The sequence below is a fragment of the Megalobrama amblycephala genome, linkage group LG5 (genome assembly GCF_018812025.1).
Source record: "Megalobrama amblycephala isolate DHTTF-2021 linkage group LG5, ASM1881202v1, whole genome shotgun sequence".
NCBI lineage: Eukaryota > Metazoa > Chordata > Actinopteri > Cypriniformes > Xenocyprididae > Megalobrama > Megalobrama amblycephala.
In genome coordinates, this window is record NC_063048.1 from 32,803,831 (window position 1) to 32,825,316 (window position 21,486).

General features: G+C 37.0%; 1 long non-coding RNA gene across 1 annotated transcript; it reads left to right on the forward strand.

The window, feature by feature from the left end:
* Nucleotides 1-3,814: 3,814 nt before the first annotated feature.
* Nucleotides 3,815-20,450, forward strand: LOC125269123. Its single transcript, XR_007185036.1, has 7 exons — nucleotides 3,815-4,118; nucleotides 8,658-8,916; nucleotides 16,134-16,244; nucleotides 18,850-18,982; nucleotides 19,851-19,927; nucleotides 20,014-20,091; nucleotides 20,216-20,450. It is a non-coding gene; the product is annotated as an uncharacterized LOC125269123 (long non-coding RNA).
* Nucleotides 20,451-21,486: the final 1,036 nt, after the last annotated feature.

Here is a 21,486-nt window from a genome sequence, read left to right on the forward strand (position 1 = left end):
ATTACATATTGCACCTTTAAGTGTAAAACAATCTGAAAATGGACAATAACCAGAGGGTTTTTAACCACGACAATGAGAATTGCACGTGTTTGCCAATCTGTAACCCGAACACCAACTGACAACTGAATAAACGTATATCAGAGGATTATTTTATACACTGACCGAAATTAATACAGTTCCTGTATTTCTCAGACAGACGTTGACCACCCACGTATACGTTGCTGTAACGTTAAAGGTGCCATCGAACGTTTTTTTTACAAGATGTAATATAAGTCTAAAGTGTCCCCTGAATGTGTCTGTGAAGTTTCAGCTCAAAATACCCCATAGATTTTTTTTAATTAATTTTTTTAACTGCCTATTTTGGGGCATCATTAAATATGAGCCGATTCATGCTGCGGCCCCTTTAAATCTCGTGCTCCCCCACCCACGGAGCTCGCACTTGCCTTTAACAGCATAAACAAAGTTTACACAGCTAATATAACCCTCAAAATGGATCTTTACAAAGTGTTCGTCATGCATGCTGCATGCATACATCGGATTATGTAAGTATTGTATTTATTTGGATGTTTACATATGATTCTGAATGAGTTTGAGGCTATGCTCCGTGGCTAACGGCTAATGCTACACTGTTGGAGAGATTTATAAAGAATGAAGTTGTGTTTATGAATTATACAGACTGCAAGTGTTTAATAATGAAAATAACGACGGCTCTTGTCTCCGTGAATACAGTAAGAAACGATGGTAACTTTAACCACATTTAACAGTACATTAGCAACAACATGCTAACAAAACATTTAGAAAGACAGTTTACAAATATCACTAAAAATATCATGTTATCATGGATCATGATATTATTGCTCCATCTGCGATTTTTCGCTATTCTTGCTTGCTTACCTAGTCTGATGATTCAGCTGTACACATCCAGATGTTAATAGTGGCTGCCCTTGTCTAATGCATTGATCATGGGCTGGCATATGCAAATATTGGGGCCGTACACCCCGACTGTTCCGTAACAGTCTGTGTTATGTTGAGATTTGCCTGTTCTTCGGAGGTCTTTTCAACAAATGAGATTTATATAAGAAGGAGGAAACAATGGAGTTTGAGACTCACTGTATGTCATTTCCATGTACTGAACTCTTATTATTTAACTATGCCAAGATAAATTACATTTTTAATTCTAGGGCACCTTTAACTTTTATACTTCCAAAGTTTGTCACAAATTATCTTTCCGCATGTAACTTATACAAATGATGATATCGCAACGCAACTGGAAGCGCATTCGTCTGCCCATTTTAGTGAACTGACGTCGACAGAGGCCCTGTGTTTAGTTTATGCTCATTAAACGGCTGCTTTTGTTTGCTGAGAGAAAATGGATAGAGAGGGACAGGCAGCACGCTGTTAAAATGTAAGAGACACGTACCTCTTCCACTACTGTGATTTGCTTGCATCACACTTGAAGTGAAACGCATATGATCCAAGATGAGCTGTTAATGGCGTCATTAACAACAAGCTGTTCTGTGTACACAATGTAGATCAATCAACAAAGTCCATGCAGATTCTGTCGTTTGGACGTCTCTGAACGACACACATTAGCGGTGTTTCTTTCCTGAATGATTTTTTTTTTTTTTTTAATGAGTTGTTTGAGTGAATGATTGAATGCGACCGTTGTTCCTGAATGAATCAGTTTTTGAACGAATCGGTTGAGTGAATGATTCAAATGACTTACAAAGCCACTCGTCGCCACCAGTAACAAAGTGATTTGTCGTAACGTCTTTAAATGCTCCTATTATGCTATTTTCAAGGTTCCTAATTTTGTTTCCTACAACATGTTTATGCATCTGAGGTCAAAAAACTCCCATTATCATAACTGAAGGAGCATTTATGCCATATCGTAATTACTGTAACTACGAGATTCTGGCTTGTAAAAAGAGTTCACGACCACGTAGCGCTCGTAATTACAGTTTGTGAGCTGTACCACCTGACCTGGTGTTATATTGGGAGCTGTTCATGTCCTTGGACTGGGAATTGTGCATTTCCATGGCACCATTATCAACGCTTAAATGAATCTACAGTGGTGGTCAGGTGGTACAGCGGCCACGTGGTACACTTGGGAGCTTTCAGAAAACTCCTAGCTTACAAGCCGTAATTACGAGCTTTACGAGGACATGAACGCTTTTTACAAGCTAGAATCTTGTAACTACAGGCATTACGAGGTGGCGTGAACGCACCTTAATTTAGGCGTTGATAGTGGTGCCATAGAAACGTATAATTCCCAGTCTGAGGACGTGAACAGCTCCGAATACAACGTCACGTGTTGACATCTCAAGATTCCGGTAAATACGAGGTGGCGTGAACGCAGCATATATTTCAGCTCCGGGGGCTTCCTCAAACCTCAGAGATTGTACACACTTTAAAGTGCATATTGCAGGTTTAACATTTTTTTTCGAGATGAATATATAACCTTGTACAAAAATACCATATAAAAAGGTACTGCAGGGTTAAAAAATGTTTTGCGAGACATAAGGGCATTAATTTAGTAGATAAAGTGACGGTCTCTGTAAAAACCGCTTTTTTTCAGCGTCGCGTCATTTTACGTCACTACAGGGAGATGTTCGCAGAGCTCAGCGTTGATTCAGTGCAGAATATATTGGTATTTAGCAACAGCGGCCGTGAATCAGTGTGTTTTCGGTAGTTTTTGTATTCTATTTATCATCGTAATGGTAAATTATTGTGTTTGTGGAGGTTGCACAAACTTCAGCCTGTCAGGACATCGAGTACAGAGGTTTACTAACAAGAAAAACTACGCTGCTATCTTCTGTGCCGGGGTTTGTTTTGTGCAGGTGAAGAGACGGGACTTCACTTCTGCATCTGCGTCGATAAACGCGTTCATTTTAGACTGGAGGATTATCATCCTGGCGATATGATGGAGTTCAACATTAATACTTCTGTAAATGATTATATTAAATGAATAAACTTACTCACGCTATGCTTCTTCACCGTTTTTACTTGAATCAATTTCAACACTGATGAATACAAATTATGTACACAATACACATGCATACAGTCTCACACTCACACAAAACAGTTTTGAATGATGTGCTGGTAATGTAAATACTCCATTTTCATGCATGCCATGTATGTAAACTTTCAAGTTCACACAACTACATAATCACGGCGTCATACATCCTCACACTATCAGTGAATGGGCACGGAATAAACTCATAACACAGAATTAATGAATAAAGGATAACATGAAATACATACAGTAACACTATATGTTTGGCCGCCGGCGGGAGACATGATCACGGATCCGTCAGAGATGCAGCTCGATGAAGACTTACGGTGCACATTTTAAGTTTTGTGTTTGATTATTACATTTGCTAACTACCAAATCAGTCGTGATGAGAAACGGCTATATCACGTAACGTTAGTGTGGACGGATATTAACGCGTGTGACATACGCTTGATCAAAGTTTATTCGTTTCTGTTATTAATCAGTTAGGCCTACTCCTAGATGACCAATAGCTTTGCTATTGCCTGATTCATGATAATAATCTGTACAATATTGTGATCTGAGCACATGTCGTTAACGTTATATCTATAAGCTAACACCGGTCTGTGTCCTGTTCTCCACTGCTTCTCCTCACACAACAACTCAATTTGTCTCTTTTGACCGTTATTCTGTCTAATCCTGGCCTGTCCCTGCTCTCTTGACCACATAGCAGGCTAATTGTATGGCTGTGATTAGTTATACGAGTATAAATAAGCATTTACAATTTCCTCAGCATCCGAACTGTCATTACGATCCATTGTTTTCCTGTAGTTTATATTGATCGCGTTCCCTTCAGTGACGTCACGTCCGATTTGGCATTTTTCAGATGCGGAAGTAAAATTCTCTCACAAAAAACGACTCCAGAAGCCTATGTAGCGTATTTATGCGTGTTTTTTCAAGAAAATCTATTTCATACATTATTTTTCTACACATTGAATCACTAAAGCTCTAACCTGCAATATGCCCTTTAAGGAGTATAAGGACAGAAAAAATTCAAGCCCAAGTCAGACGATAAGACACTGGAAGAGTTGTCCAATCAGAAACTTGAGCAGGACGTTTCTCAGTGGTAAGTCTCTACTTAGTTTGTGGTACATTATTGCTCGGTTTCACAGACAAGGCTTTAGCCTAGTCCCAGACTAAAATGCATGTTTGAGCTTTCAATCAACTGAAAGCAACTTGCACTGACATATCTTAAAATATGTCAGTGCCATTGTTTTGTCTCAAGATGCACATCAGTAATTTTTTGTATAAAGGTATGTTTATAAAAGATACTTAAATTGAACTAAGGCCTACCCCTGGCTTAATAGAAGCCTTGTCTGTGAAACCACTCCAAAGAGATGTGATAGCAGTGTCATTCTATTTCTAATTTATTGAGGTGCACGTGTGAGAACTGTATCACAGTTTGACATTACTGGGGTGTTTACAGAGAGAATACTTGAGCAAGTTAGCAGGGACCTTGGACAGTGCTGCTCACATCTTACATCTTATTCCCCCGGTTTCACAGACAAGGCTTAAGCAAGTCCTAGACTAAAATGCATGTTTGAGCTGTTTTAACTGAAATAAACTTGTACTGAGACATCCTAAAATATGTCAGTGCCATTGTTTTGTCTTACAATGCACACCAGTAATGTTTTTTATAAAAGCTACTTAAATGTCCTAGTTGAACGAAGGCCTAATCCTGGCTTAGTCTAAGCCCTGTTTGTGAAACCGGGCCATTATATGATACAGATACCCAGGTGAAAAAAAAGTACACTTCCATAATGTACTTAAAGGCAGGGTAGGTAAGAAATTTTGTTCCAAATTTGTTTAAACTTTCTATATATATACATGCATAATTAAAATGTAAGAACTCTGGTAAAAAGAGTATAAAAATCGAGTGACTCTAGACCGTTTAATCTGTATTAAACACAGCTCATTATTTCCATCCGGGACGAAACATAGGATTGGCTTAGGCGGCTGTCACTCTCTCGCAACCATGGCAACCACCCTTTTGCCACACATGACCTGCCCACTTGCGCGCGCACGTTTGATTTGGGGAATCCAAGAGGCACGGATCCTAGGAATACCAAAACAATGGCAGAGAAACAGCAAGCTAAATTCACAGTATCGGCCTATGCAGTTAGTGAAGGCAAACCAGGCAAAAAAAGGAAGACAGTAACAGTACAAGAAAAGGCAATGAACAAAAAGTCTTTGGATAAACAAAGAAATAAAACGCGAGTTAATATCGGCGTGGCTTTCCAGCGATGGCGAGAACTGAGGGAACTCAAGGGGCTGAAAAGTGACTCCTTGATGGCTTTATTTCTGCTGGACAGGTAAATCTTTCTTTTTGTATTTTGATCATACATATTTTTTTGTTTATTTTTTCATGAAGCATGTGTCATTAGCACACGTAGCTGCGTAATATAGCTAACATAACATTACTTAGCGAGCCGTAGTAGAGACGATAAATAATGATAGCTATAGTGTTGAATTGTGCATAATTTTACCCTCTGTCTAAGTCTTTTACCATGTTCACCTGCAAGTTTACCTGCACGTTTTTTTCGCCTTTGTTTTGTTTTTATATTCTCTACCTATGTTTACTGATGTCTTTATCTTGTATCTGTGTGTGTCGTACACACTTTGTTGTATGTGTGTGTTATTATTTTGTGTCTGCAATGCAGTTGTGAGTTGATATTTGAGTGTATGTTACTCTGTTGATCTGTAGAACAACGTATATGTTATGAATCTTACACGAAATTCATCTTCATCACAGTGTAAATGATGGTAATGGAAAAACGTGTATCATGCAACCTGTTTTTAGCTTTGCCTTATAGATAACTAGCTCGTTAGCGAATCAAAAAATATATATTTTAAACTTTACCAATATCAATATGCTAGCTTGATAGTGAGTACTAAAATACATCTTGTTTGTTTATCTTCATAATTTTAAAGTTATTTTTATTACATGTGATTCTGACATGATGTCACTACATGCACTGTGCTCCTTCCTCTCCGCTCGTCTCAGGTAAATAATGCGTCTTCCAGCTCAGTGGTCGGAGTCACACGTTCATGCGTTTTGGGGGCGTGGCTTTGGAAGGTGCCCAGAAGGGAGGGGGTGGAGTGAATGGAAATAATGAGCTGTCTTTAAAACAGTCGTGAGAGGTCTACAGACACTCGATTTTTATACTTTCTTTTTCAGAGTACTTACATTTTAATTATGTATTGATATATAAATAAAGTTTAAACAAATTTTGAAAAAAAGTTTTTTATACATTTTTTTGCCTACCCTGCCTTTAAAGGGGTGGTTCATTATGATTTCACTTTTTTAATTTTAGTTAGTGTGTAATGTTTCTGATTGAGCATAAACAGTATCTGCTAAGTTACAGCGCTGAAAGTTCAATGCAAACGGAGATATTGTCTTTTAAAGAATTCTCCGTTTAAGGACTACAACAAACGGCTAGTAGGGAGTACAATGAGCTTCTTCCGGGGTTAGTGACATCACTAATCCTAAAATTTACATAAACCCTGCCCCCGAGAACACGCAACAAATGTGTGAGGTCATATTATTGCAATACAGAATGTAACACAAATGCAATAGCATGTCATAAAAGCAAGATGCCAACATGACAAATTATCACCATAATTAAACTAAACTAAACCTGTTCTATCATCATGCAGCATATATTCTCTGGCTCTGTAAGCATTTTACAACAGTTCTCACAGGAGCGAATTATAGATTATCATGTCAGAATATGCTAATCAATGACTTTAAGATAGTTAACTCCACATCAGCTACATAAATTAATCAACTAACCGTTCAGAAGCCTCCTGTTGCATTCTACATGTTGTCACTTCTTCTTGAGTCTCTCCATTATTGTCCGACTCCATTTTGAACATAAAAGGCTGAACAGTTTCTGATATTTTCAGTGAGTCTGTGTGAGGTAATGTGAGGCGCTACTAAGTGCTAACAGGAGCTCCTGAAACTCCGCCCCCTTTTGAGCGCAGAAGCTAATTTGCATTTAAAGGGACACACACAAAAAAACGATCTGATCACCCAGCAGAGTTGATTCTCTCTTTTGGGAAACAAAAACTTTATTTATCATCTACTTTGAGCTTTTAAAACTTTGCAGACTGTTTACATTCACAAACAGCTACATGCATGTAATGAAAGATAATATTCAAAAAAGCATAATAGGGGCACTTTAAAGCAAAGTATTAAAGGGTTCTGAAGATGAAAGACTGTCTTATGGGTTTGGAACGACATGAGAGTGAGTAATTAAAGGGTTTGTTCACCCAAAAATGAAAATTCTGTCATTTATTACTCACCCTCATGCCGTTCCACACCCGTAAGACCTTCGTTAATCTTCGGAACACAAATTAAGATATTTTAGCTGAAATCCGATGGCTCCGTGAGGCCTGCATAGGGATGACATTTCCTTTCTCAAGATCCATAAAGGTACTAAAAACATGTTTAAATTGGTTCACGTGAGCACAGTGGTTCAATATTAATATTATAAAGCGACGAGAATATTTTTGGTGCGGCAAAAAAAACAGAATAACGACTTATTTAGTGATGGCCGATTTCGAAACACTGCTTCAGGAAGCTTCAGAGTGTTATGAATCAGCGTATCGAATCATGATTCGGATCGCCTGTCAAACTGCCAAACTGCTGAAATCACGTGACTTTGGCGCTCCAAACTGCGGATTCGACACGCTGATTCATTATGCTCCGATGCTTCCTGAAGCAGTGTTTTGAAATCGGCCATCACTAAATAAGTCGTTATTTTGTTTTTTTGGCACACCAAAAATATTCTCGTCACTTTATAATATTAATATTGAACCACTGTACTCACATGAACTGATTTAAATATGTTTTTAGTTCATTAATGGATCTTGAGAGAGGAAATGTCATTGCTGGCTATACAGGCCTCACGGAGCCATCGGATTTCAACTAAAATATCTTAATTTGTGTTCCAAAGATTAACGAAGGTCTTACGGGTGTGGAACGGCATGAGGGTAAGTAATAAATGACAGAATTTTCATTTTTGGGTGAACTAAATTAACCCTTTAATGACATTAATGACAAATTAAATTTTTGGGTAAACTAACCCTTTAAAGTCACCATGAAATCAAAATTGACAGTTATTGTTTTTTATGAATTGTAGTATGAATTGCAGTATTTGTTTAATGAGCTATCACACATCATTAAATGAATATCATTAAATGAACAAATCTTTCATCCCACTGCCCTGCGCCTTGTGTTTTTAAATGTAAAATTGCATTCTGTGTGACTCATTATTAAAGGTCCATTCACACAGAACAAAAACTCTATGTGTAAATGTTATGTTAAGCTAAACTCTATGTGTAACTACAGAACAGGATTAAGCAATCAGAACAAATAGGGGCAACTGTATAATGTGCAGTGTGTGTATGTGGTCATTGTTCCAAAGCTGCTTTATCGAAGTTTAACAACAAAATAGTCAAAATCAGAACTGGCAAGTGTCTTTTCAAACATATTCACCTTTCCTATGACCACTGAGGGTTTACTGATTTATGGAAAAGACTGAGTAGGAAAAAGATTATCTGACAGTGTATCAACACTAACCCTCTACCTGATTCTTTTCAGGCCCTCAGGAAGGGCTTTTGGGAAGAAGGGACCAAACCATTGATCTAACACTGGATAGATGCAGTGTGTGAGTCATGCCAGTTAAAGTAACACCTCTTGGACTCCTCATACTCACACGGGTAATAAGTGAGGACAGCTGCCAAGGGAGTTTCGTGAGGAGAGTAATCCAACTCTAGTGCAGGAGAGTCATCTTCACAGCACCTTTATGAATGAGAAGAAAGGTGAATGAATGGTTGGTGAACAAGGTAAATCAAGTAAGGTAAGGAATATTGTTCTCTATAGTTGTTGCTTTCTGCTTAGACATGACAATGTTTATGATCAAGCTAGACAACTGTAAGTTTAGACAGATGAAGTGTAAGGTGAGGTGTGAATGAATGAAGCATAGACATATAAAGAAAGACCGAGATCTGGAGGTGGATGTTGTGACCATGCATATGATTTCTACATGACACAAGTCTGAATAAATATGACTGCGAGAGGTTCATACAGGAGCATGATGGGTCTCTGTTCATCTGTGATTAATTTATGAGCTATTTCACCTGCTGTGGGGAGCTGTACTTGAATGATTTACCATGCCTACAGCAGTTGGTATTTCAAATGTGACATTTCAGATGGCCCTAGATATATACAGACTAATATAGAATAATCTATTAATTTTTTGTTGCTGTAGGCTATTCATGCTCTCACCGGAAGAAGGTTTAGCATCAATTAATGTAAATCCTGACCATTAAATACAAAGAAAATTTTGAGACCCTGCTCAGTGTCACAGATTGTGCAGATGTGACCTTTCAAACAAGAAGTGTTCTTGCATTAAACAGCTAGACGGAGCACGGCGGGACTTAACGCATGATTCAAAATCATGCCAGGAGTACAGATACTTGTTATAAACACGGCCCTTTATTAATAAAATAGCTTCACTACTGAATCACTACATTATATTTCTCAGCAATTAGAAGGTAACATCACTGTTTTTGAAGTAATTAATCTCACAGCTTCATTGTTGTTAGAGATGCTGCACAGCCCCAGGTAATTCACACACGCTTCTCTGTCTCTATGTCTCTTTCTCTCTCTTTCTCTCTCTCTCTCTCTCTCAATAATTAATTGAAATTAATTGCTATAATTCATTAATTCAAATAAATATAATCGTATCTGCTATATCTCTGCGTCTGATTCAAAGTGGGTGGAATGCTAGATCTAATGAGCACTGACGAAAATGTCAATTCTGGCAAATGGCCATGGTATAAGTGGAATAATCCACAGCTAGCTGTGCATGAAATGATTTGATTTCACATGTTTTTTTGCCTCCATGTCATGCACTAAAATCATTTATTGCATAGCTAGCCGTGGATTATCTCTTACTTATCCCGTACTCAAATTCATCCAGTTGACCCATTTTTTTTTTTTTTTTTTTTAAACTGACATTGATCCGCAATGCTGTCAAAACTTTTAAGCATTTTTACACGGCATCTTAAAACTGTGCCACTGAATGCTAAAAACAGCTAGATGCACCATAATGGTCAAAAGGCATCCAACTAGTGCATGTTTACAAAGACCAACAATTGAGAAATAGAACAGGTCTTGTGTTAACATTCCCTCACCTCTCTAGACTAAACTATATTGTTATGTACATTAAAGGTTCCCTAGATTCAAAAATTGAATTTATCTTGGCATAGTTAAATAACAAGAGTTCAGTACATGGAAATGACATACAGTGAGTCTCAAACACCATTGTTTCCTCCTTCTTATGTAAATCTCATTTGTTTAAACGACCTCCGAAGAACAGGCGAATCTCAACATAACACTGTTACGTAACAGTCGGGGTGTACGCCCCCAATATTTGCATATGCCAGCCCACGTTTCCAACATTATAAAAGGCATTAGACAAGGGCAGCCAGTTAATGTCTGGAGCAGCACAGCCGAATCATCAGACTAGGTAAGCAAGAACAACAGCGAAAAATGGCAGATGGAGCAATAATAACTGACATGATCCATGATAGCATGATATTTTTAGTGATATTTGTAAATTGTCTTTCTAAATGTTTCGTTAGCATGTTGCTAATGTACTGTTAAATGAGGTTAAAGTTACCATCGTTTCTTACTGTATTCACGGAGACAAGAGCCGTCGCTATTTTCATTTTTTAAACACTTGCAGTCTGTATAATGCATAAACACAACTTCATTCTTTATAAATCTCTCCAACAGTGTAGCATTAGCCATTAGCCACGGAGGACAGCCTCAAATTCACTCAGAATAAAACTTTAACATCCAAATAAATACTTTACTCACATAATTCGAAGCATGCATACAGCATGCATGACGAACATCTTGTAAAGATCCATTTGAGGGTTATATTAGCTGTGGGAACTTTGTAAATGCGCTGTAATATAGTCGACAGCTCATGTGGCAGGGAGCACGCGATTTAAGGGGGCGGCGCCGAGTGTAAATCAGTGCATTGTTAATGATGCCACAAAATAGGCAGTTAAAAACATTAATTAAAAAAAATAAATGGGGTATTTTGAGCTGAAAATTCACAGACACATTCAGGAGACACCTTAGACTTATATTACATCTCGTGAAAAAGCATTGGGCACCTTTAATGTCTTGTAATGTTACATAAGTAATGAAGCTATGACTGAGAAATTATTTCTTGTTTTCATTGCTAGATTTGATTTTTAAAGATCACCGTTTGGTGTGCTAGCTTAGGAAAAAGCTTCAATTCGCTTGTTAGCTTTGCCTATATCTTACACAAATGTTATTTTTGTCCACAATATGTATTTTTTCTTACATATTTTATGAAAAAAAAAAAAAAAAAAAAAAAAACAGGCTATAGACCTAGGCTTCTCAACTCATCATTGCAGAGTTCGCACTTCTGGTAATGGGGAATAGCTGTTACCTCATATTCTTGTGTTTATACATATCATGTTTATTCTGAGTGATAAAACAATGCACACTAATTCAAATTCAGAAAGCAATAATTCAATAACAAATACTGTAGCTAGTAAGTCACACTGTTTCTTTGAACAAAAGGTGAGCCAGCAGCCACAGACGCCTGATAATCATCAGAACTTCTCTTTTCACATGCTTTTCATGTTCAGCAGCTCAGCAAGCAGAGAAATAAGCTGTATTTTCATCATTCTATTCAAAACTGAAATGAACAGATTTGGGTCTGAGATACTACACTCTCTCAGCCGTTTGCTCTGTAAATTCTCCAAAAGTTGTTAATTTGACAATGTCTCTCATTAGCACTCTGTGATCAGGTTTTCAGAAAAGAATGTCAAAGATAATAGGATACATATTACGGACGGCGCAGAACGTCTGATAGTTGAGATGCTGTGGAAGCGTTAATTAAGTTCTGTGATGAATGTTTTGCTCCCTTCTGTTTCGGATGTGCAGTCCTCCATCCTGCAGCTATGCAGAGGCTCAGATCACTCCTGAATTTGTCATATGTTGTGAACAAACTATTCAGTTGTTCTTTTTGGAAGTGTGACATCTGGAACTGCATGTGCAAATGCCTACAGTTGTTCAGTTTGCTGAAAAACAATCCTTTGCTGTTTGGATGTTATTATATTGCATATCAACCTGATTTACTTCAAACATTACAGCTAAAATTAGCGCTCAATTGCGTTCACATTTGGTGTGTTGATGTTCATTTTACCTAGTGCTCATGGCATCTTAACTGATTATGCAGCAAATGCATGGAGTTCAGGTTGCATTAAATAAATCCCTTTAAAGCCAGCATGTGGGGACGTATCCACTGCGGTGTCTCTCATCCAGCGCTCTCTGTGATGTCAGGGTTTACTTAAGCACATGAAATATAGAATCTGCCTTTGGACTTCACGCCTTTTATAATATGAGTGGCTTTATCTGCATGTCATACAGAGCGCCGCATGATTACACTTGAAATGAATGTGGATTTTTCATCATTTGCATAAGATGACTGTTGTTTCTTTTTTTATTTCTTCCTTCTAAACTTTATACTCTGTATCATCTGTATTTTTGTCGCAAGGGCTCAGTTCTCCGGTTGAGTAAATCCAGCGGGTGTCTTGAGAATGGCTGTCGAGGAATGTTTTATTGTTGCTTTCAACAATCAGTGGTTCTTCGCTGAATGTCAGTATGGATGAAAATCACTTTACAAGAGGAATGCATGGGATCATTTTCCTCAGAAGTCCTTTGATCCTTGAAGTGCTTGGACTGTGCGCGAAAATCCATATGCCATGACAAATTTCGAGATTCTATCAATTCATTATTTTGATCCCCAAATATCCTGTTTCCCAAAAAGCCATTTTGAACGCACAGATCTCATGTACAAAGAGCCCTGATGGTAATGTCTTCCAACAGTCTCATTTCCCCTAGGTATCATGGGGAATAAAGAAATCATGAATGCAAGGTTCTAACCCTAACCTAACCCTAACATTAAAGGATCGGCCCTCTTTATGTTCAAAGTTTTAGAGTCCAGAGATGAAAGAGCATTCTTTCTCTTTTTATTACAGATCTATAGTGAATATAGAGCAGGTGTCATATATATTGTTAGAAATGGCTAGAGAATGACCCTAGTGGTGCATTATTTTCCTCTGTGTTTATGGGGTCAGGCTGATTCAGGTCATGGGCATTCCTGAAATAGGTTTAAAGTGACTTTGAAAGACACTTTCCACTATTCTTTATAGAAGTATACTAGGAAAAGATGGGGGTGGGGGTCACAACAGCTTTTGTAAGGTTTATTTAAGAAGGTTGATCTGAAAAGGTTTATGTAGCAAATCAAGAGGCAAGAGGATGACACAAGTCATTTTTCTGTCCTTTCGAATGTCTTTCTCTTATACCTTCCAGTTGTGGTGGAACGTTAAGGGCACAAGTGTGCAGTGCTCTGATTTAGCCCTTTTATAACCCAACCCATTAAAAACAACAACAAAAAGAAAAAAGAGAAAAAACACTTGGACTGAAACGGGTGCGAAATTGAGCCGGAGTGTCAAACTAAGAGTTTCATACTGAATTTACAGAACAAATTCTCTGTGAACCCAAGCTTTATTCTACTGTCTGAGGTTTCCAACAATGATTTTATCACCTCTATGTAGATTATCTCTCTAGAAATTTGATTTGAGAAATGTAAAGGTTGAAAAGAACATTTAGAATGGACATAAAATCAAAATTTATGCTATTTACTTGATGTTATTCCAGAGAAAACAGTTGGTCTTTTGCTATACGAAATGGTTTTCCTTTTTCACTGGAGTCACTATAGGCCACGCTGGCTTGTTAAAGGTGCCATCGAATTGAAAATTGAGTTTACCTCGGCATAGTTGAATAACAAGAGTTCAGTACATGGAAATTACATACAGTGAGTCTCAAACTCCATTGTTTGTTCCTTTATATATAAATCTCATTTGTTTAAAAGACCTCCAAAGAACAGGCGAATCTCAACATAACACCAACTGTTACGTAACAGTCGGGATCATTAATATGCACGCCCCCAATATTTGCATATGCCAGCCCATGTTCAAGGCATTACACAAGGGCAGCCAATATTAACGTCTGGATCTCTGCACAGCTGAATCATCAGGCTAGGTAAGCAAGCAAGAACAATAGCGAAAAATGGCAGATGGAGCAATAATAACTGACATGATCCATGATTACATGATATTTTTTGTGATATTTGTAAATTGTCTTTCTAAATGTTTCATTAGCATGTTGCTAATGTACTGTTAAATGTGGTTATCGCATGTCGGCGCATTTCTAATTATGCCTCAAAATAGGCAGTTAAAATAAATTAATTAAAAAAAATCTATGTGGTATTTTGAGCTGCAACTTCAGACACATTCAGGGGACACCTTAGACTTATATTACATCTTGTAAAAAAAAACATTCGATGGCACCTTTAATAATGTGGCAAATAGTTAGGTACAGTTTAGCTAATTTGGTATTAAATTGTGCTTGAAGAAACCTTCCTGCAAAGCTGTCACGTAATGGCACAGAGACAAGAAGGTAAGATCCAAATGCAGCTTTAATGGGGTAATCCAAAAACGTAATCCATACAGGCAAGGGTCAAAATCCACAGAAGCAGTCCATACAAAACAAGAAAACCAGACAGAGAAACTAGTGACATAAATGAAACTTCCATAACAAAAGCAGAAACAAACTAGGTATAAATAGACAGACACTAATGAACAAACACAGCTGGGTGCAATGAAGGGATAATGAGTCCGGGAGTGAGTATGGGAAATGAAGTCCAAGGGGTGAAAACAAGAGTCCGGGTTGGAGTGCCCTCTAGTGGCTGATTAGGGCACTCCCGCTAGTAATCATGACAAAAGCTACCTGAAAAATGATGCCCAAGTGTACCTGGACAAAAGCTGTTTTAAATGCAAAGGGTGGTCACACCAAATATTGATTTTATTTAGTTAATTGAAGTTAATTGATAAAATCTATTTATGACAGTATTTTTGAAAGCATCCTCACTTTACAGCATTTTTACACTAGTGCCTAAAACTCTTCACAGTACTGTATCTTTGCAGGTCGATTTCTTCAAGCGTCTTGGAGACTCAGTCACAGATCTTCTTTAGTTTGTCTCAGTTTCATCTGTTTCTTCATGTAATCACAGACATGAGATGATGTGAGATCAGATCTCTGTGTGGAGCACCGGCTGTTGTCAGACTCCTTGTGTATTAAAAATCACTGGATTATTACAATTAATGGCAAAATTAATGTTTGGAAATGTAAACTGATATTTCCTACTGACACACTACAGCAAAAGATATAAATAACTGTCTTAAAACCATTTTTGAGGGGGTGAAAATATCGACATGACATGCCTAAGACTTTTGCACAATATATATATTTATTTATTTTTTTTGTAGTAAAACTTTATTTAAACTTTTGGCAGTCTAATCAAATGAGTCAAGAAACGTGATAAAAAAGGGCTCAATTTTCCCATCACATTCACATTTGTAAGGTCAAAGGTGCAATGGATTGATGTAGTATCCCACAATGCAATGTATTCAATACAGTGCAAAGTATACATACATTGCATATATTCAGTCTGATGGGATTGTTTTCCTCTACACTAGAGCCCAAGTATGATGCTGTGCAGACTCTGTCTGTCAAACTGAATTGAAGAAATATCGATCTGTGAACTAGTCCAACAGCTCAAAAATGATGAATGTTGATGATATTTCACTAGAGGACTATGATACCTAGAAAACCTTGAAATGGTTGGAGTGCAGCATTCTGCTCATTTCAGTCTGTTTTAAAATGAAATTGTAAGGGAAGCCAGCTTCTTATAGACTTTTAAACCAATTGTCACAGCTTTGCTATTAAAATGATAGTAAACATTATATTTTTGGGTGTGAAGTAGTGTCTAAATGCCACTTTGGAATAGTGTAGTAACACTAAATCCTATTTGTTAATTTATTTGGGAGTAGATATTTTGTTCCCTGTTGGTGTTTCAATAAGAGTGTAATAATTTTCCATCCTGTTTCAAATTATCGGCAGGTTTTTAATTTCCTGGTTCAGGCTTTTGTGCGGTAGAGAGCAAACTCAAGGTCTGAGGGGAGTCTGTTCGTTTTGGGAGATAAATAGACATATTGAAGGCCAGCGGCTCAGGTAAATCATTTAGTTTGAAGTAATTTGCTTGTCATCTTTTGTTTTCCTCAGTTGCAGATGAGGCAGTCTGTCAGTGGAAAATCCACTCAAATGACATTATGACATTAAATGCTGGAATCACACTGTACTTCAATTTACATGTGCAAAATTAATGTTAAATTATATGAAAATGGTTTACAATTATAAGTTGTTGAGAGATTTATAAATCGAGTTTTGTAATAGATGTCAAATGATGTATAATTTTTCTTTTTCTTTTAAATTAACATTATTAGTTTGGGTTAATATTCATTCAATAGTCTAACCAGGTTTTGGCTATGTTTGATATTTCCTTTTGGTTTTATCAATTCATTTTGCGTGATGCTGCAATCAAATTAATAAAACAAATCAAATATTTAACCCTTTCGCACGTAAGTTTTAAATATTCTGGCTGACCCCCCAGCGTGAGTTTTTTGAAGCGACAGTTATTTAGAACGTATCACTTTATGGTTTCCATGGTGACGCGTCATTGCTTGTTATGTCACACACCGCAGCACTGTATGAATGATAATCTGCTTTCATTTAATTTTTCCTTTGTTATTCAAAATATTCACAAATTTGTTGACTATAGCATGAAATATCTAATATTCCGATTGACAAATATGTGCAAGTGGATGTGTTTTGCTGTTTAAACACCTTTTATAACGATCGCGTTAGTTGAGCCATATGCGCGATGGGCGCCGCCATGTTAGTTTGCGCCGCACAGAGAATCGGATCTGTTGGATTTACAACCCGTGAATTTATCCACTTCTCCCGAAATACATGAAACTAAGTGAGTCGGTGAACTGGGGAAGAACAGAGTAAGCTTTAAAGTTACTTTCACAATGTGTATCTGATATGAATAAAACGTGTCGTCTAATTATAATGGAAAGGGTTGTTATTTCCGCTTCTATAGACACCATTGTGTATTTTACAAACTCTAAATATATTGTTTTTTTAGTACTCGTGTGTATTTAAATGTCTGAAATCTACAATAAACATTATTTGGTTGAAAACACTGCATATATGTAATATATGAAAAGCGCTGTGCGCGTCCGTCTCTGGTTTAGCGCCAGCCAAAGCGCGCACGCACATTTGAATTTGACAGTTGATCACGCGATGCACTGAACGTTCTAATCACACCGGTGTGATCGTACACTCCAGGGACCAGCCAAGACTGATCACACCGGTGTGATCGTATGTGCTGTCTCTCAATAATGAACTGATAAAGATGCATGCATAAGCAATAGGATTAGCAATATACTTATAAAATGTGCCTAAAACATTTTCACATTATTCTGTGAGTATGCTCTACCTTTTAAAAGTCAGATCAGTACATTTTTTAAAATGTTTTTTAAAAGAAGCAAAGTCCCTTTAAGACAAGTCATTTCACTCGGCGGCCATCTTTGAAACGCCTCTCGGGCATCATGGGCATCATGCAATCTCTTTGAATGGGGAAACATCAAATTCTCAAACTGTTCGCCAACCTTACGATTAAATTTCATATTTGAAATCACCAATGAAATCTAACAATAACCGGCTCATAAATTTAGTTTCTAAACGCTGGAATCATGACAAAAAAACTGGATTTTTCAGGCTGGATCAAGATAATGCGCATGCGCAGACCTAAATGCGCGTCTCTTCGGAGGCTCGCGTCTCACTGTTTCTATAGAAACCATTTCTATTCTAACGGCCACTGAAGTGACGCGATGACTTTACCAGTCGGCGATTGGCTCTTATTTAGAAGGCGGGACTTATTCCGCCATATTGCGCATTACACTTTCTCCCATTCAAAACAATAGGAGTGACACGTCTTGTGTTATTTTATAGTCTTTGAAAGAAGTCACCAAGGCTGCACTTATAGTATTTAATTAAAAATACAATAAAACTGTAATATTGTGTAATATTGTAATATAATATATTTTAAAATGAAATGTATCTCATTTCTTATTATTATCTTATCATACATTTTTATTATCATTGTTAAAGTTGTACTTTATTTGAAAATAAATTAATATTTCATGATTCAATTTTGGGGGGATTATTTAAATTAATGCATCCTTTCTTAATAAAAGTATCTATTTCTTCAAAATAAAATCTTGTTGACCCCAAACATGTGAACAGTAGAATAGATAGATAGACAGATGACTTAAAGAATATGTTATTATTAATATATTACAGGTAAGAAAAAAATTGCACAAACAAAATATACATACTATTCTTTATTACAGTATATAAATCTCAGTTTGCCAACCATGAAGATTTCTTTTCTACTCATCTCTCCATTGTTATATTTTCCCCATATTCTTAAATTATTATAAAGACATGTGAAAAGGGATTTTGGGAGATTTACAGTAACCAATAGAACAGTATAAAAAAAGCACATTAAGTGTGGCCTACTGCAGTCTCTCTGCATTACAGCCCTGCTGTTTCTCTCCTGGGCTTTCTCACTAGAAGCTGTTTGTTAGAAAGCCGATTTGTCACCTCAGCTATGCTGTGAGCATCATTAGCAGAGGTCGACAGCTCTCTGACTCGCCTGGTTTCATGGTTGAATTCTCTTTCTCCACATCTCTCTCTCTCTCTCATTTAGGACTAGGAATAAAATCATGCTTTGGTAGAGACACTGGTGATGAATGACCAGGCTTGGAAGAAAGATAGCAGTATGCAAGACAGGGGTTGGTTACAGAAAGAAGTTATTATAATTCCAAAGGACGGTGGCTTAGGTACGTAGTGGTTGCTTGGTTGTGGTGTGAAAATCTCTAGCTCAAGGATATTGTGGAAATCCAGTATAATGCAATGCACAGCACTCTCAGCTGAAAATGACAAGTTCTAGATTTAAAACTTTTTGACAGCTGTTTAATGCAAAGAAACATTCATACATATATATAGTCATCATTCTGTGGGTTGAGTTTTTTGGCCAGGTGAGGAGATATGCTCTAATTCGTTACTCCTAATCAAAAGTGTACTTTGCAGTGCATGTTAAGAGAAGAATCTCATGAGAGGGACCCGTTATTGAAATAAAGATTTTTAAACCAATAAATTTAGCCATGAGCGAGTTCTGCTCCTCATTATGTTTTCCTCATTAAGTTGTTCTGTCTAGTACAATGTCAGATTTGAATTTGTTAAATGATCATATAACAATGTGTAAAATAATGGGGCAAATTCAGTGAACTGCTGCGCCACTGTTACATGCAGTATTACAGCACAAAAGCGTTGCACTGTTTTTAAATGAACTAAATGTCATTCTTTCAGCTCAAACATTGCTTTTGTAAATTACACTTTGTAAAATTACGCTGTTAAAAACTATTTTAGCTTTTTAAAATTCAAGTGTCAGGAATTGTGGCATGCAAAACACATATTTTGTGGTTGTTTTTGCATTATTACCCATATTTATTTAGCGAATAATGCTAAACCAGTGTACGAAAACTATCCAAAAGCATAATCAGTGCTATCAGCGGGCTCAATTCTGCCTTAGTGAATTCTCCCTAATAATGCCCTAATAATGTTTATAGTTATCCTTACAACACAAATATGTCTTATAAAACCTATAGCCCACACATTCCCATTCAGTGTTTTTTATTCCTCTCAAAGCTTCAAGGAAACCTTATTCTCACCTCAGGCTGTAAAAGGACTGCAGTCAAGTGACAGCTTGCCTCACTTTCAACTTGGTAGGAACGTGTTTGCTTCTCTTTTTCTTTGTCTTTTTCTCAGTCCCTCTTCTATTTCACTCCCTCTCTGTCATTCTGTCTCTAAGCCTTGGTTCATGTCCTCCAGTGCTGGAGTATATAGTGAGGGGAAGAAGAACAGAATCTGAAATTGCATCCAGCTTGAGGTAAATACAATGAGACAGAGCAGCTTCTTCTTTCACATCACTGGCTGCTCACAAAACAGTTAGAATGATCAATCCTGACAGAAATGTGTGTTTCCTAATTCCACTTTTCACTCCTTCTTTCCAGGCCATATGGCAATGCAAATTCGAATACACATCTGAACAACAGAATATATGATGTCTTGAAATTTGGCAAACGTACATGTGTGAATAATGTGGTGAGGATGATACTGATGTCTCTATTAAATGGATTGTTTTGTTTTTTGTTTTTTTCCAATTTTAGCTATTAATTATAGCCATTCAACATTACAGATATTGAAAGCTATAATTTTTAACATTTACAAGTTATAGGTTTTAAACATTTTTTACAACTTTTAATTTAAGTAAACTTAAAACAATCTTCACATAAACCCATATTAATAAATGTCACATTTATTTGTGCCTTTAATATATCAGGGCTCAACTCTAAGGTTTTTTCTACTGGCCCAGGTGGACTGGTTCAGATTTTTACCTGCCCTGCTATAATGCACACACACACACATTTATTTATTTATTATATATATATATATATATATATATATATATATATATATATATATATATATATATATATAGTTTTCATTTTTTTTTTTGACCCATGTAACCTTGTTAATAGATTTTCATGTACAAACCCGATTCCAACAAAGTTGGGACACTGTACAAATTGTGAATAAAAACAGAATGCAATGATGTGGAAGTTTCAAATTTCAATATTTTATTCAGAATACAACATAGATGACATATCAAATGTTTAAACTGAGAAAATGTATCATTTTAAGGGAAAAATAAGTTGATTTTAAATTTCATGGCATCAACACATCTCAAAAAAGTTGGGACAAGACCATGTTTACCACTGTGTGGCATCCCCTCTTCTTTTTATAACAGTCTGCAAATGTCTGGGGACTGAGGAGACAAGTTGCTCAAGTTTAGGAATAGGAATGTTGTCCCATTCTTGTCTAATACAGGCTTCTAGTTGCTCAACTGTCTTAGGTCTTCTTTGTCGCATCTTCCTCTTTATGATGCGGCAAATGTTTTCTAAGGGTGAAAAATCTGGACTGCAGGCTGGCCATTTCAGTACCCGGATCCTCCTTCTACGCAGCCATGATGTTGTAATTGATGCAGTATGTGGTCTGGCATTGTCGTGTTGGAAAATGCAAGGTCTTCCCTGAAAGGGACGACATCTGGATGGGAGCATATGTTGTTCTAGAACTTGGATATACCTTTCAGCATTGATGGTGCCTTTCCAGATGTGTAAGCTGCCCATGCCACACGCACTCATGCAACCCCATACCATCAGAGATGCAGGCTTCTGAACTGAGCGCTGATAACAACTTGGGTTGTCCTTGTCCTCTTTAATCC